We start from the raw sequence: 14,362 nt of genomic DNA, 5'->3' as shown, positions 1-14,362 counted from the left end.
AGCAATGTCCTGGTTCAGATGGCAAGGCATCCGCGCGCAGGAGACTGGGGTTTGATCCCTGGGTCGGGAAGATCCCGCCGGAGAAGGAAATGGCAACCCACTCCCAGTATCCTCGCCTGGGAAATGCCACGGACAGAGGAGCCTGATGGGCCGCAGTCCATGGGTTGTATTAAAGTTGGGCTCAACCCAGCAACTACGAACACAAGTATTTCCAAAGACCACACTCAAGTGTGTGTGTGTGTGTGTGTGTGTGTGTGTGTATCTCCTCTTGCCGTCTTGGAGTCTGTCTCGGAATCTTCATGTATTTCTGCCTCTGTATCTCCTGACAGCCAGCCGCCGGCCCGTTCGTCTGGCCCCGGCCTCTCCCAGGCGCTCTGGCTCTGGCTGAGGAGCTTGCGCAGGCCAGCTGTCTCCCTTGGCGTGGGTGCGTGCGAGTGTCTGTGTGTCTGTCTGTGTGCCTGCCTGTGGCTCGTCTGCTCTCTCAGGAAGGTCGAGGGCTTGGCGTGGGGGCAAAGGGGGGGCCTCGGTAGTGCGAAGGGGAGGGGCTGAGGCGCTCCGGTCGACCGCGCCTCCCTGGCTTCTGGTGGGTTTGGGCACCGGACAGGTGCCGGGCAAGTTGGGCGCTCAAGTTTCGCTGCGTCTAGGCCCGCAGGAGGTTCAGAGGCCCCTGGGCCCCGGGGGTTGGGAGGCGGCGGGCGCCGAAGACCGACACCTCCGGGGCCGCGCGGGCCTGAGCAGCGAATGGGATCGGGGGGAGGCCCGGCTCAGCGAGCGCGGCCGGGTCTGGAGTGGCCGCGGGTGGGAGGGCGCCGAGACCTCCGCACCCCTCAGCCCAGCCCCCAGGCCCCGCGCGCACGCACGCACGCACGACCTCCCGGTCAATGGGGGGTCCTGGAAGCCCCTCGGGCCCCCGGGCCCGGCCAGGCGCTTGCTGGTCTGGTGTTGGCGGTGTTCGGGGGGTGGGGGTGGGGGGGCGGGCCGGCGTCAGCAGGCTGGAGTCCGGTCGCGGGTCGTGCGGCTCAAGTACAGCATGCCCCGCGACGAGAGGTGCGGCCCGTTGGCCCGACCTGCAGGGCAGAGCGAAAGGGAGGCGAAGCGCAAGGCTCTTAGGGCGCCCCGAGCCAAGCGCCACCGTCTCAGCCTGAAGGCGCCCGATCTCGTCTGATCTCGGAAGCTAAGCAGGGTCGGGCCTGGTTAGTATCTTGGATGGGAGACCACCTGGGAATCCCGGGTGCTCGAGGCTTTTTGCCTACCAGAAGAGGTCCTTTAGCCCCCGCCGCGCGTCCCGATTCTTGGATCCCCCCCGCAGCCCCAGCCCCTCCCGGGCCGCGGGGAGCGGGTGGCCGGGGCCCCGACTCCCGCTGCAGACCTGGGTTGCCTCCGCGCGGCCCGCGAGCCCCTCCGCATTCGCATTCGGCTTCCAGGACACCCGACGACCGGCAGTCCCGTCTCCACCTGGGGCTCCTTTGGCTTGCCTCAGGCAATCCCGGGGCTTGCACCGACTCCAGCCAGAGCCCCGGCCCCCGCCCCACCCCCTGCCTCGAGGCGATCGCGCATGCGCATGTGCGCGCGCACGCACAGATAGATGTGCCCAAACGGGGCATCTATCTTGTTCACTTATACCGTGGGTGGATCTATGCCTGGGAGTCGGACTGCTGGACCATAGGCTACTTCCACTTTTAGTTCCTTCGGGAACCTCCATATTCTTTTCCATACCGGCTCTACCCACGCCCATTCCTACTCACCGTGGAGGAGAGTTCCCTTTGCTCCACATCTTCTCCAGCATCGGTTATTGACAGACATCGCAGTGAGGCCCAGTCGGACTCATGTGAAGTGGTCCCTCCTTGGAGTTTGGAGTTGAGCCTCTCCAATCATTAGTGACGTGGAGCAAGATGACCTTTTGGAAATGCAGACGCAATGCTGTCACCTCCCTGCTCCAACGGCTCTCGTATTTTCCCAGCATATTGAAGATACGACCACTTCCCTTCAGGCTTGCTCCTCACGTTCTTCTCTGATGTCTTTTGCCTGGAATGCCCTCTGCACTCTTTGGCTTCCATCCCATAGGGCATTTTTCGTTTCTTGAATGTCCTAAGTTTCCCTGGTCACATAGCCTTCCAAGATGCTATTTTCCCTGCCTGAAATTCTTCCTGCATCTCAACCCTGGTTTACCTAGGTTCAACCTATGGACCTCAACGAAATGGTGCCTCTGGAAAGCCTTCCCTGACACCCAGGTTTTGTGGTGAGGGAAGAGGCCCCTCTATAGGTTCTCAAAGGATCTGCCTGTGATGTATCATTAGAGTCGTCTCAGTGAAAGCAGGAACTCTGTGTCTTCTTCTCTCCGCCTTCTATTCCCTGAAACTTATTACATGCCTCCTAGCTCATCGTAGGTGCTCAGTATTTACTTAGTGTGTGAAAGACAGAAAAGCTCTTGGAAGCCTCAAGGGGTCACTTGGCTCGGCACTTTTGATCTCTTTGTATATTTGGCGATTCAATTCTTTCCTTTCCTGGGTTGATGGGTACACTATATTCGAGGCACAATCTAAGGCATGAAGACATATCCATACATAGAGGGTCTTGCTTTCAAGGAACTCGTACAGCAGATTTCTACAAGTTAGGGCTTTTCAAATGCTCTAGAAGAATGTGAACGTTCAGTAGGCTCCATTTTCATTTCAAAGAAAGATCGTTTGACTTCCATAGCAAAGGTGGAGACCTTCCAACGTTGAGTCCAATACTTATACCTTGACCATTTCAGGCAAGTCTTGTGGTTCCTTCTGGAGGTGTGTGGCTCTTGCAGAAATGTGAAGATCTTCCATCGTCCTCAGACTTTGGTGTCATTTGCAATCATCCAGAAAGCTTCCAGGTCTAGGTTCCAGACCACCAGCACACACAGTCAGTAGCCAACGGAGTGGATTCCAGGAATACGCATTGTTCACCGGCATTACCGTTGATATTGTTGCTGCACACTCAATGCAGTGGGCAGGGCCTGGATTGTCCACTGGGTCTCATGTGGAATGGAAAGAAGGGCTCCCCCCCTCCCCCCCCCCACACACACACCACCCACCCCCACTGTTGACAGCCTTGTGACGAGAAACGGTCCCTGAAACAAGAATCAGACAAACCAGAGAAGCCCAGATGATAGTCCTTGAGATGAAGGAACTAAGCAGCTGGTTGCGATGGCACCAAGGGGAAAGGTTGCTCTTTGTGTCTGCCCCTCTACTCCTTTCTTCCTGGACGCCTTAGGGTTTTGTCATGGAGATTTGAAATAAAGTGCACAAAAGTCATATGTGTTGAATCAAGATTTTGCATTTAACCATCTCTCAAAAAGGAAGAGAGCTTCGCCTGCACATGTTTCTTTCAAAACCGTCAATTGCTTTTCAATTCTGGGGTTTCTCTCTTGCCTTGTTCAGTTAGCCTTAACAGTAAAAATCAACGAAAACTACATAAAGATTCAAAGATACCAACAAAGGACAGCTTCTGTTTTTGAAATCGTCTTTCCATTTAGTAGAACACGAGCTCTATTCTTTGTATTTTGCCTAGGGAATTAGCAATGTCCTGGTTCAGATGGCAAGGCATCCGCGCGCAGGAGACTGGGGTTTGATCCCTGGGTCGGGAAGATCCCGCCGGAGAAGGAAATGGCAACCCACTCCCAGTATCCTCGCCTGGGAAATGCCACGGACAGAGGAGCCTGATGGGCCGCAGTCCATGGGTTGTATTAAAGTTGGGCTCAACCCAGCAACTACGAACACAAGTATTTCCAAAGACCACACTCAAGTGTGTGTGTGTGTGTGTGTGTGTGTGTGTGTGTGTGTGTGTATCTCCTCTTGCCGTCTTGGAGTCTGTCTCGGAATCTTCATGTATTTCTGCCTCTGTATCTCCTGACAGCCAGCCGCCGGCCCGTTCGTCTGGCCCCGGCCTCTCCCAGGCGCTCTGGCTCTGGCTGAGGAGCTTGCGCAGGCCAGCTGTCTCCCTTGGCGTGGGTGCATGCGAGTGTCTGTGTGTCTGTCTGTGTGCCTGCCTGTGGCTCGTCTGCTCTCTCAGGAAGGTCGAGGGCTTGGCGTGGGGGCAAAGGGGGGGCCTCGGTAGTGCGAAGGGGAGGGGCTGAGGCGCTCCGGTCGACCGCGCCTCCCTGGCTTCTGGTGGGTTTGGGCACCGGACAGGTGCCGGGCAAGTTGGGCGCTCAAGTTTCGCTGCGTCTAGGCCCGCAGGAGGTTCAGAGGCCCCTGGGCCCCGGGGGTTGGGAGGCGGCGGGCGCCGAAGACCGACACCTCCGGGGCCGCGCGGGCCTGAGCAGCGAATGGGATCGGGGGGAGGCCCGGCTCAGCGAGCGCGGCCGGGTCTGGAGTGGCCGCGGGTGGGAGGGCGCCGAGACCTCCGCACCCCTCAGCCCAGCCCCCAGGCCCCGCGCGCACGCACGCACGCACGACCTCCCGGTCAATGGGGGGTCCTGGAAGCCCCTCGGGCCCCCGGGCCCGGCCAGGCGCTTGCTGGTCTGGTGTTGGCGGTGTTCGGGGGGTGGGGGTGGGGGGGCGGGCCGGCGTCAGCAGGCTGGAGTCCGGTCGCGGGTCGTGCGGCTCAAGTACAGCATGCCCCGCGACGAGAGGTGCGGCCCGTTGGCCCGACCTGCAGGGCAGAGCGAAAGGGAGGCGAAGCGCAAGGCTCTTAGGGCGCCCCGAGCCAAGCGCCACCGTCTCAGCCTGAAGGCGCCCGATCTCGTCTGATCTCGGAAGCTAAGCAGGGTCGGGCCTGGTTAGTATCTTGGATGGGAGACCACCTGGGAATCCCGGGTGCTCGAGGCTTTTTGCCTACCAGAAGAGGTCCTTTAGCCCCCGCCGCGCGTCCCGATTCTTGGATCCCCCCCGCAGCCCCAGCCCCTCCCGGGCCGCGGGGAGCGGGTGGCCGGGGCCCCGACTCCCGCTGCAGACCTGGGTTGCCTCCGCGCGGCCCGCGAGCCCCTCCGCATTCGCATTCGGCTTCCAGGACACCCGACGACCGGCAGTCCCGTCTCCACCTGGGGCTCCTTTGGCTTGCCTCAGGCAATCCCGGGGCTTGCACCGACTCCAGCCAGAGCCCCGGCCCCCGCCCCACCCCCTGCCTCGAGGCGATCGCGCATGCGCATGTGCGCGCGCACGCACAGATAGATGTGCCCAAACGGGGCATCTATCTTGTTCACTTATACCGTGGGTGGATCTATGCCTGGGAGTCGGACTGCTGGACCATAGGCTACTTCCACTTTTAGTTCCTTCGGGAACCTCCATATTCTTTTCCATACCGGCTCTACCCACGCCCATTCCTACTCACCGTGGAGGAGAGTTCCCTTTGCTCCACATCTTCTCCAGCATCGGTTATTGACAGACATCGCAGTGAGGCCCAGTCGGACTCATGTGAAGTGGTCCCTCCTTGGAGTTTGGAGTTGAGCCTCTCCAATCATTAGTGACGTGGAGCAAGATGACCTTTTGGAAATGCAGACGCAATGCTGTCACCTCCCTGCTCCAACGGCTCTCGTATTTTCCCAGCATATTGAAGATACGACCACTTCCCTTCAGGCTTGCTCCTCACGTTCTTCTCTGATGTCTTTTGCCTGGAATGCCCTCTGCACTCTTTGGCTTCCATCCCATAGGGCATTTTTCGTTTCTTGAATGTCCTAAGTTTCCCTGGTCACATAGCCTTCCAAGATGCTATTTTCCCTGCCTGAAATTCTTCCTGCATCTCAACCCTGGTTTACCTAGGTTCAACCTATGGACCTCAACGAAATGGTGCCTCTGGAAAGCCTTCCCTGACACCCAGGTTTTGTGGTGAGGGAAGAGGCCCCTCTATAGGTTCTCAAAGGATCTGCCTGTGATGTATCATTAGAGTCGTCTCAGTGAAAGCAGGAACTCTGTGTCTTCTTCTCTCCGCCTTCTATTCCCTGAAACTTATTACATGCCTCCTAGCTCATCGTAGGTGCTCAGTATTTACTTAGTGTGTGAAAGACAGAAAAGCTCTTGGAAGCCTCAAGGGGTCACTTGGCTCGGCACTTTTGATCTCTTTGTATATTTGGCGATTCAATTCTTTCCTTTCCTGGGTTGATGGGTACACTATATTCGAGGCACAATCTAAGGCATGAAGACATATCCATACATAGAGGGTCTTGCTTTCAAGGAACTCGTACAGCAGATTTCTACAAGTTAGGGCTTTTCAAATGCTCTAGAAGAATGTGAACGTTCAGTAGGCTCCATTTTCATTTCAAAGAAAGATCGTTTGACTTCCATAGCAAAGGTGGAGACCTTCCAACGTTGAGTCCAATACTTATACCTTGACCATTTCAGGCAAGTCTTGTGGTTCCTTCTGGAGGTGTGTGGCTCTTGCAGAAATGTGAAGATCTTCCATCGTCCTCAGACTTTGGTGTCATTTGCAATCATCCAGAAAGCTTCCAGGTCTAGGTTCCAGACCACCAGCACACACAGTCAGTAGCCAACGGAGTGGATTCCAGGAATACGCATTGTTCACCGGCATTACCGTTGATATTGTTGCTGCACACTCAATGCAGTGGGCAGGGCCTGGATTGTCCACTGGGTCTCATGTGGAATGGAAAGAAGGGCTCCCCCCCTCCCCCCCCCCCCACACACACCACCCACCCCCACTGTTGACAGCCTTGTGACGAGAAACGGTCCCCGAAACAAGAATCAGACAAACCAGAGAAGCCCAGATGATAGTCCTTGAGATGAAGGAACTAAGCAGCTGGTTGCGATGGCACCAAGGGGAAAGGTTGCTCTTTGTGTCTGCCCCTCTACTCCTTTCTTCCTGGACGCCTTAGGGTTTTGTCATGGAGATTTGAAATAAAGTGCACAAAAGTCATATGTGTTGAATCAAGATTTTGCATTTAACCATCTCTCAAAAAGGAAGAGAGCTTCGCCTGCACATGTTTCTTTCAAAACCGTCAATTGCTTTTCAATTCTGGGGTTTCTCTCTTGCCTTGTTCAGTTAGCCTTAACAGTAAAAATCAACGAAAACTACATAAAGATTCAAAGATACCAACAAAGGACAGCTTCTGTTTTTGAAATCGTCTTTCCATTTAGTAGAACACGAGCTCTATTCTTTGTATTTTGCCTAGGGAATTAGCAATGTCCTGGTTCAGATGGCAAGGCATCCGCGCGCAGGAGACTGGGGTTTGATCCCTGGGTCGGGAAGATCCCGCCGGAGAAGGAAATGGCAACCCACTCCCAGTATCCTCGCCTGGGAAATGCCACGGACAGAGGAGCCTGATGGGCCGCAGTCCATGGGTTGTATTAAAGTTGGGCTCAACCCAGCAACTACGAACACAAGTATTTCCAAAGACCACACTCAAGTGTGTGTGTGTGTGTGTGTGTGTGTGTGTGTGTGTGTGTATCTCCTCTTGCCGTCTTGGAGTCTGTCTCGGAATCTTCATGTATTTCTGCCTCTGTATCTCCTGACAGCCAGCCGCCGGCCCGTTCGTCTGGCCCCGGCCTCTCCCAGGCGCTCTGGCTCTGGCTGAGGAGCTTGCGCAGGCCAGCTGTCTCCCTTGGCGTGGGTGCGTGCGAGTGTCTGTGTGTCTGTCTGTGTGCCTGCCTGTGGCTCGTCTGCTCTCTCAGGAAGGTCGAGGGCTTGGCGTGGGGGCAAAGGGGGGGCCTCGGTAGTGCGAAGGGGAGGGGCTGAGGCGCTCCGGTCGACCGCGCCTCCCTGGCTTCTGGTGGGTTTGGGCACCGGACAGGTGCCGGGCAAGTTGGGCGCTCAAGTTTCGCTGCGTCTAGGCCCGCAGGAGGTTCAGAGGCCCCTGGGCCCCGGGGGTTGGGAGGCGGCGGGCGCCGAAGACCGACACCTCCGGGGCCGCGCGGGCCTGAGCAGCGAATGGGATCGGGGGGAGGCCCGGCTCAGCGAGCGCGGCCGGGTCTGGAGTGGCCGCGGGTGGGAGGGCGCCGAGACCTCCGCACCCCTCAGCCCAGCCCCCAGGCCCCGCGCGCACGCACGCACGCACGACCTCCCGGTCAATGGGGGGTCCTGGAAGCCCCTCGGGCCCCCGGGCCCGGCCAGGCGCTTGCTGGTCTGGTGTTGGCGGTGTTCGGGGGGTGGGGGGGGGGGGGGCGGGCCGGCGTCAGCAGGCTGGAGTCCGGTCGCGGGTCGTGCGGCTCAAGTACAGCATGCCCCGCGACGAGAGGTGCGGCCCGTTGGCCCGACCTGCAGGGCAGAGCGAAAGGGAGGCGAAGCGCAAGGCTCTTAGGGCGCCCCGAGCCAAGCGCCACCGTCTCAGCCTGAAGGCGCCCGATCTCGTCTGATCTCGGAAGCTAAGCAGGGTCGGGCCTGGTTAGTATCTTGGATGGGAGACCACCTGGGAATCCCGGGTGCTCGAGGCTTTTTGCCTACCAGAAGAGGTCCTTTAGCCCCCGCCGCGCGTCCCGATTCTTGGATCCCCCCCGCAGCCCCAGCCCCTCCCGGGCCGCGGGGAGCGGGTGGCCGGGGCCCCGACTCCCGCTGCAGACCTGGGTTGCCTCCGCGCGGCCCGCGAGCCCCTCCGCATTCGCATTCGGCTTCCAGGACACCCGACGACCGGCAGTCCCGTCTCCACCTGGGGCTCCTTTGGCTTGCCTCAGGCAATCCCGGGGCTTGCACCGACTCCAGCCAGAGCCCCGGCCCCCGCCCCACCCCCTGCCTCGAGGCGATCGCGCATGCGCATGTGCGCGCGCACGCACAGATAGATGTGCCCAAACGGGGCATCTATCTTGTTCACTTATACCGTGGGTGGATCTATGCCTGGGAGTCGGACTGCTGGACCATAGGCTACTTCCACTTTTAGTTCCTTCGGGAACCTCCATATTCTTTTCCATACCGGCTCTACCCACGCCCATTCCTACTCACCGTGGAGGAGAGTTCCCTTTGCTCCACATCTTCTCCAGCATCGGTTATTGACAGACATCGCAGTGAGGCCCAGTCGGACTCATGTGAAGTGGTCCCTCCTTGGAGTTTGGAGTTGAGCCTCTCCAATCATTAGTGACGTGGAGCAAGATGACCTTTTGGAAATGCAGATGCAATGCTGTCACCTCCCTGCTCCAACGGCTCTCGTATTTTCCCAGCATATTGAAGATACGACCACTTCCCTTCAGGCTTGCTCCTCACGTTCTTCTCTGATGTCTTTTGCCTGGAATGCCCTCTGCACTCTTTGGCTTCCATCCCATAGGGCATTTTTCGTTTCTTGAATGTCCTAAGTTTCCCTGGTCACATAGCCTTCCAAGATGCTATTTTCCCTGCCTGAAATTCTTCCTGCATCTCAACCCTGGTTTACCTAGGTTCAACCTATGGACCTCAACGAAATGGTGCCTCTGGAAAGCCTTCCCTGACACCCAGGTTTTGTGGTGAGGGAAGAGGCCCCTCTATAGGTTCTCAAAGGATCTGCCTGTGATGTATCATTAGAGTCGTCTCAGTGAAAGCAGGAACTCTGTGTCTTCTTCTCTCCGCCTTCTATTCCCTGAAACTTATTACATGCCTCCTAGCTCATCGTAGGTGCTCAGTATTTACTTAGTGTGTGAAAGACAGAAAAGCTCTTGGAAGCCTCAAGGGGTCACTTGGCTCGGCACTTTTGATCTCTTTGTATATTTGGCGATTCAATTCTTTCCTTTCCTGGGTTGATGGGTACACTATATTCGAGGCACAATCTAAGGCATGAAGACATATCCATACATAGAGGGTCTTGCTTTCAAGGAACTCGTACAGCAGATTTCTACAAGTTAGGGCTTTTCAAATGCTCTAGAAGAATGTGAACGTTCAGTAGGCTCCATTTTCATTTCAAAGAAAGATCGTTTGACTTCCATAGCAAAGGTGGAGACCTTCCAACGTTGAGTCCAATACTTATACCTTGACCATTTCAGGCAAGTCTTGTGGTTCCTTCTGGAGGTGTGTGGCTCTTGCAGAAATGTGAAGATCTTCCATCGTCCTCAGACTTTGGTGTCATTTGCAATCATCCAGAAAGCTTCCAGGTCTAGGTTCCAGACCACCAGCACACACAGTCAGTAGCCAACGGAGTGGATTCCAGGAATACGCATTGTTCACCGGCATTACCGTTGATATTGTTGCTGCACACTCAATGCAGTGGGCAGGGCCTGGATTGTCCACTGGGTCTCATGTGGAATGGAAAGAAGGGCTCCCCCCCTCCCCCCCCCACACACACACACCACCCACCCCCACTGTTGACAGCCTTGTGACGAGAAACGGTCCCCGAAACAAGAATCAGACAAACCAGAGAAGCCCAGATGATAGTCCTTGAGATGAAGGAACTAAGCAGCTGGTTGCGATGGCACCAAGGGGAAAGGTTGCTCTTTGTGTCTGCCCCTCTACTCCTTTCTTCCTGGACGCCTTAGGGTTTTGTCATGGAGATTTGAAATAAAGTGCACAAAAGTCATATGTGTTGAATCAAGATTTTGCATTTAACCATCTCTCAAAAAGGAAGAGAGCTTCGCCTGCACATGTTTCTTTCAAAACCGTCAATTGCTTTTCAATTCTGGGGTTTCTCTCTTGCCTTGTTCAGTTAGCCTTAACAGTAAAAATCAACGAAAACTACATAAAGATTCAAAGATACCAACAAAGGACAGCTTCTGTTTTTGAAATCGTCTTTCCATTTAGTAGAACACGAGCTCTATTCTTTGTATTTTGCCTAGGGAATTAGCAATGTCCTGGTTCAGATGGCAAGGCATCCGCGCGCAGGAGACTGGGGTTTGATCCCTGGGTCGGGAAGATCCCGCCGGAGAAGGAAATGGCAACCCACTCCCAGTATCCTCGCCTGGGAAATGCCACGGACAGAGGAGCCTGATGGGCCGCAGTCCATGGGTTGTATTAAAGTTGGGCTCAACCCAGCAACTACGAACACAAGTATTTCCAAAGACCACACTCAAGTGTGTGTGTGTGTGTGTGTGTGTGTGTGTGTGTGTGTGTGTGTATCTCCTCTTGCCGTCTTGGAGTCTGTCTCGGAATCTTCATGTATTTCTGCCTCTGTATCTCCTGACAGCCAGCCGCCGGCCCGTTCGTCTGGCCCCGGCCTCTCCCAGGCGCTCTGGCTCTGGCTGAGGAGCTTGCGCAGGCCAGCTGTCTCCCTTGGCGTGGGTGCGTGCGAGTGTCTGTGTGTCTGTCTGTGTGCCTGCCTGTGGCTCGTCTGCTCTCTCAGGAAGGTCGAGGGCTTGGCGTGGGGGCAAAGGGGGGGCCTCGGTAGTGCGAAGGGGAGGGGCTGAGGCGCTCCGGTCGACCGCGCCTCCCTGGCTTCTGGTGGGTTTGGGCACCGGACAGGTGCCGGGCAAGTTGGGCGCTCAAGTTTCGCTGCGTCTAGGCCCGCAGGAGGTTCAGAGGCCCCTGGGCCCCGGGGGTTGGGAGGCGGCGGGCGCCGAAGACCGACACCTCCGGGGCCGCGCGGGCCTGAGCAGCGAATGGGATCGGGGGGAGGCCCGGCTCAGCGAGCGCGGCCGGGTCTGGAGTGGCCGCGGGTGGGAGGGCGCCGAGACCTCCGCACCCCTCAGCCCAGCCCCCAGGCCCCGCGCGCACGCACGCACGCACGACCTCCCGGTCAATGGGGGGTCCTGGAAGCCCCTCGGGCCCCCGGGCCCGGCCAGGCGCTTGCTGGTCTGGTGTTGGCGGTGTTCGGGGGGTGGGGGTGGGGGGGCGGGCCGGCGTCAGCAGGCTGGAGTCCGGTCGCGGGTCGTGCGGCTCAAGTACAGCATGCCCCGCGACGAGAGGTGCGGCCCGTTGGCCCGACCTGCAGGGCAGAGCGAAAAGGAGGCGAAGCGCAAGGCTCTTAGGGCGCCCCGAGCCAAGCGCCACCGTCTCAGGCCGTATCAGCCTGAAGGCGCCCGATCTCGTCTGATCTCGGAAGCTAAGCAGGGTCGGGCCTGGTTAGTATCTTGGATGGGAGACCACCTGGGAATCCCGGGTGCTCGAGGCTTTTTGCCTACCAGAAGAGGTCCTTTAGCCCCCGCCGCGCGTCCCGATTCTTGGATCCCCCCCGCAGCCCCAGCCCCTCCCGGGCCGCGGGGAGCGGGTGGCCGGGGCCCCGACTCCCGCTGCAGACCTGGGTTGCCTCCGCGCGGCCCGCGAGCCCCTCCGCATTCGCATTCGGCTTCCAGGACACCCGACGACCGGCAGTCCCGTCTCCACCTGGGGCTCCTTTGGCTTGCCTCAGGCAATCCCGGGGCTTGCACCGACTCCAGCCAGAGCCCCGGCCCCCGCCCCACCCCCTGCCTCGAGGCGATCGCGCATGCGCATGTGCGCGCGCACGCACAGATAGATGTGCCCAAACGGGGCATCTATCTTGTTCACTTATACCGTGGGTGGATCTATGCCTGGGAGTCGGACTGCTGGACCATAGGCTACTTCCACTTTTAGTTCCTTCGGGAACCTCCATATTCTTTTCCATACCGGCTCTACCCACGCCCATTCCTACTCACCGTGGAGGAGAGTTCCCTTTGCTCCACATCTTCTCCAGCATCGGTTATTGACAGACATCGCAGTGAGGCCCAGTCGGACTCATGTGAAGTGGTCCCTCCTTGGAGTTTGGAGTTGAGCCTCTCCAATCATTAGTGACGTGGAGCAAGATGACCTTTTGGAAATGCAGATGCAATGCTGTCACCTCCCTGCTCCAACGGCTCTCGTATTTTCCCAGCATATTGAAGATACGACCACTTCCCTTCAGGCTTGCTCCTCACGTTCTTCTCTGATGTCTTTTGCCTGGAATGCCCTCTGCACTCTTTGGCTTCCATCCCATAGGGCATTTTTCGTTTCTTGAATGTCCTAAGTTTCCCTGGTCACATAGCCTTCCAAGATGCTATTTTCCCTGCCTGAAATTCTTCCTGCATCTCAACCCTGGTTTACCTAGGTTCAACCTATGGACCTCAACGAAATGGTGCCTCTGGAAAGCCTTCCCTGACACCCAGGTTTTGTGGTGAGGGAAGAGGCCCCTCTATAGGTTCTCAAAGGATCTGCCTGTGATGTATCATTAGAGTCGTCTCAGTGAAAGCAGGAACTCTGTGTCTTCTTCTCTCCGCCTTCTATTCCCTGAAACTTATTACATGCCTCCTAGCTCATCGTAGGTGCTCAGTATTTACTTAGTGTGTGAAAGACAGAAAAGCTCTTGGAAGCCTCAAGGGGTCACTTGGCTCGGCACTTTTGATCTCTTTGTATATTTGGCGATTCAATTCTTTCCTTTCCTGGGTTGATGGGTACACTATATTCGAGGCACAATCTAAGGCATGAAGACATATCCATACATAGAGGGTCTTGCTTTCAAGGAACTCGTACAGCAGATTTCTACAAGTTAGGGCTTTTCAAATGCTCTAGAAGAATGTGAACGTTCAGTAGGCTCCATTTTCATTTCAAAGAAAGATCGTTTGACTTCCATAGCAAAGGTGGAGACCTTCCAACGTTGAGTCCAATACTTATACCTTGACCATTTCAGGCAAGTCTTGTGGTTCCTTCTGGAGGTGTGTGGCTCTTGCAGAAATGTGAAGATCTTCCATCGTCCTCAGACTTTGGTGTCATTTGCAATCATCCAGAAAGCTTCCAGGTCTAGGTTCCAGACCACCAGCACACACAGTCAGTAGCCAACGGAGTGGATTCCAGGAATACGCATTGTTCACCGGCATTACCGTTGATATTGTTGCTGCACACTCAATGCAGTGGGCAGGGCCTGGATTGTCCACTGGGTCTCATGTGGAATGGAAAGAAGGGCTCCCCCCCTCCCCCCCCCACACACACACACCACCCACCCCCACTGTTGACAGCCTTGTGACGAGAAACGGTCCCCGAAACAAGAATCAGACAAACCAGAGAAGCCCAGATGATAGTCCTTGAGATGAAGGAACTAAGCAGCTGGTTGCGATGGCACCAAGGGGAAAGGTTGCTCTTTGTGTCTGCCCCTCTACTCCTTTCTTCCTGGACGCCTTAGGGTTTTGTCATGGAGATTTGAAATAAAGTGCACAAAAGTCATATGTGTTGAATCAAGATTTTGCATTTAACCATCTCTCAAAAAGGAAGAGAGCTTCGCCTGCACATGTTTCTTTCAAAACCGTCAATTGCTTTTCAATTCTGGGGTTTCTCTCTTGCCTTGTTCAGTTAGCCTTAACAGTAAAAATCAACGAAAACTACATAAAGATTCAAAGATACCAACAAAGGACAGCTTCTGTTTTTGAAATCGTCTTTCCATTTAGTAGAACACGAGCTCTATTCTTTGTATTTTGCCTAGGGAATTAGCAATGTCCTGGTTCAGATGGCAAGGCATCCGCGCGCAGGAGACTGGGGTTTGATCCCTGGGTCGGGAAGATCCCGCCGGAGAAGGAAATGGCAACCCACTCCCAGTATCCTCGCCTGGGAAATGCCACGGACAGAGGAGCCTGAT

The 14,362-nt window shown here is 56.4% G+C and overlaps 1 pseudogene; it reads left to right on the top strand.

The window, feature by feature from the left end:
• Window positions 1–11,794: 11,794 nt before the first annotated feature.
• Window positions 11,795–11,914, top strand: LOC147350788 (5S ribosomal RNA; annotated as a pseudogene).
• The last annotated feature ends 2,448 nt before the right edge of the window (window positions 11,915–14,362 follow it).

The sequence above is a fragment of the Bos grunniens genome, chromosome 20 (assembly GCF_055505025.1).
Source record: "Bos grunniens cultivar Pamir isolate PY7600 chromosome 20, Bosgru_T2T1.0, whole genome shotgun sequence".
In the NCBI taxonomy this organism is placed as follows: Eukaryota; Metazoa; Chordata; class Mammalia; order Artiodactyla; family Bovidae; genus Bos; species Bos grunniens.
The sequence above is the reverse complement of the archived record's forward strand: the minus strand, read 5'-3'. Positions and strand labels throughout refer to the sequence as shown.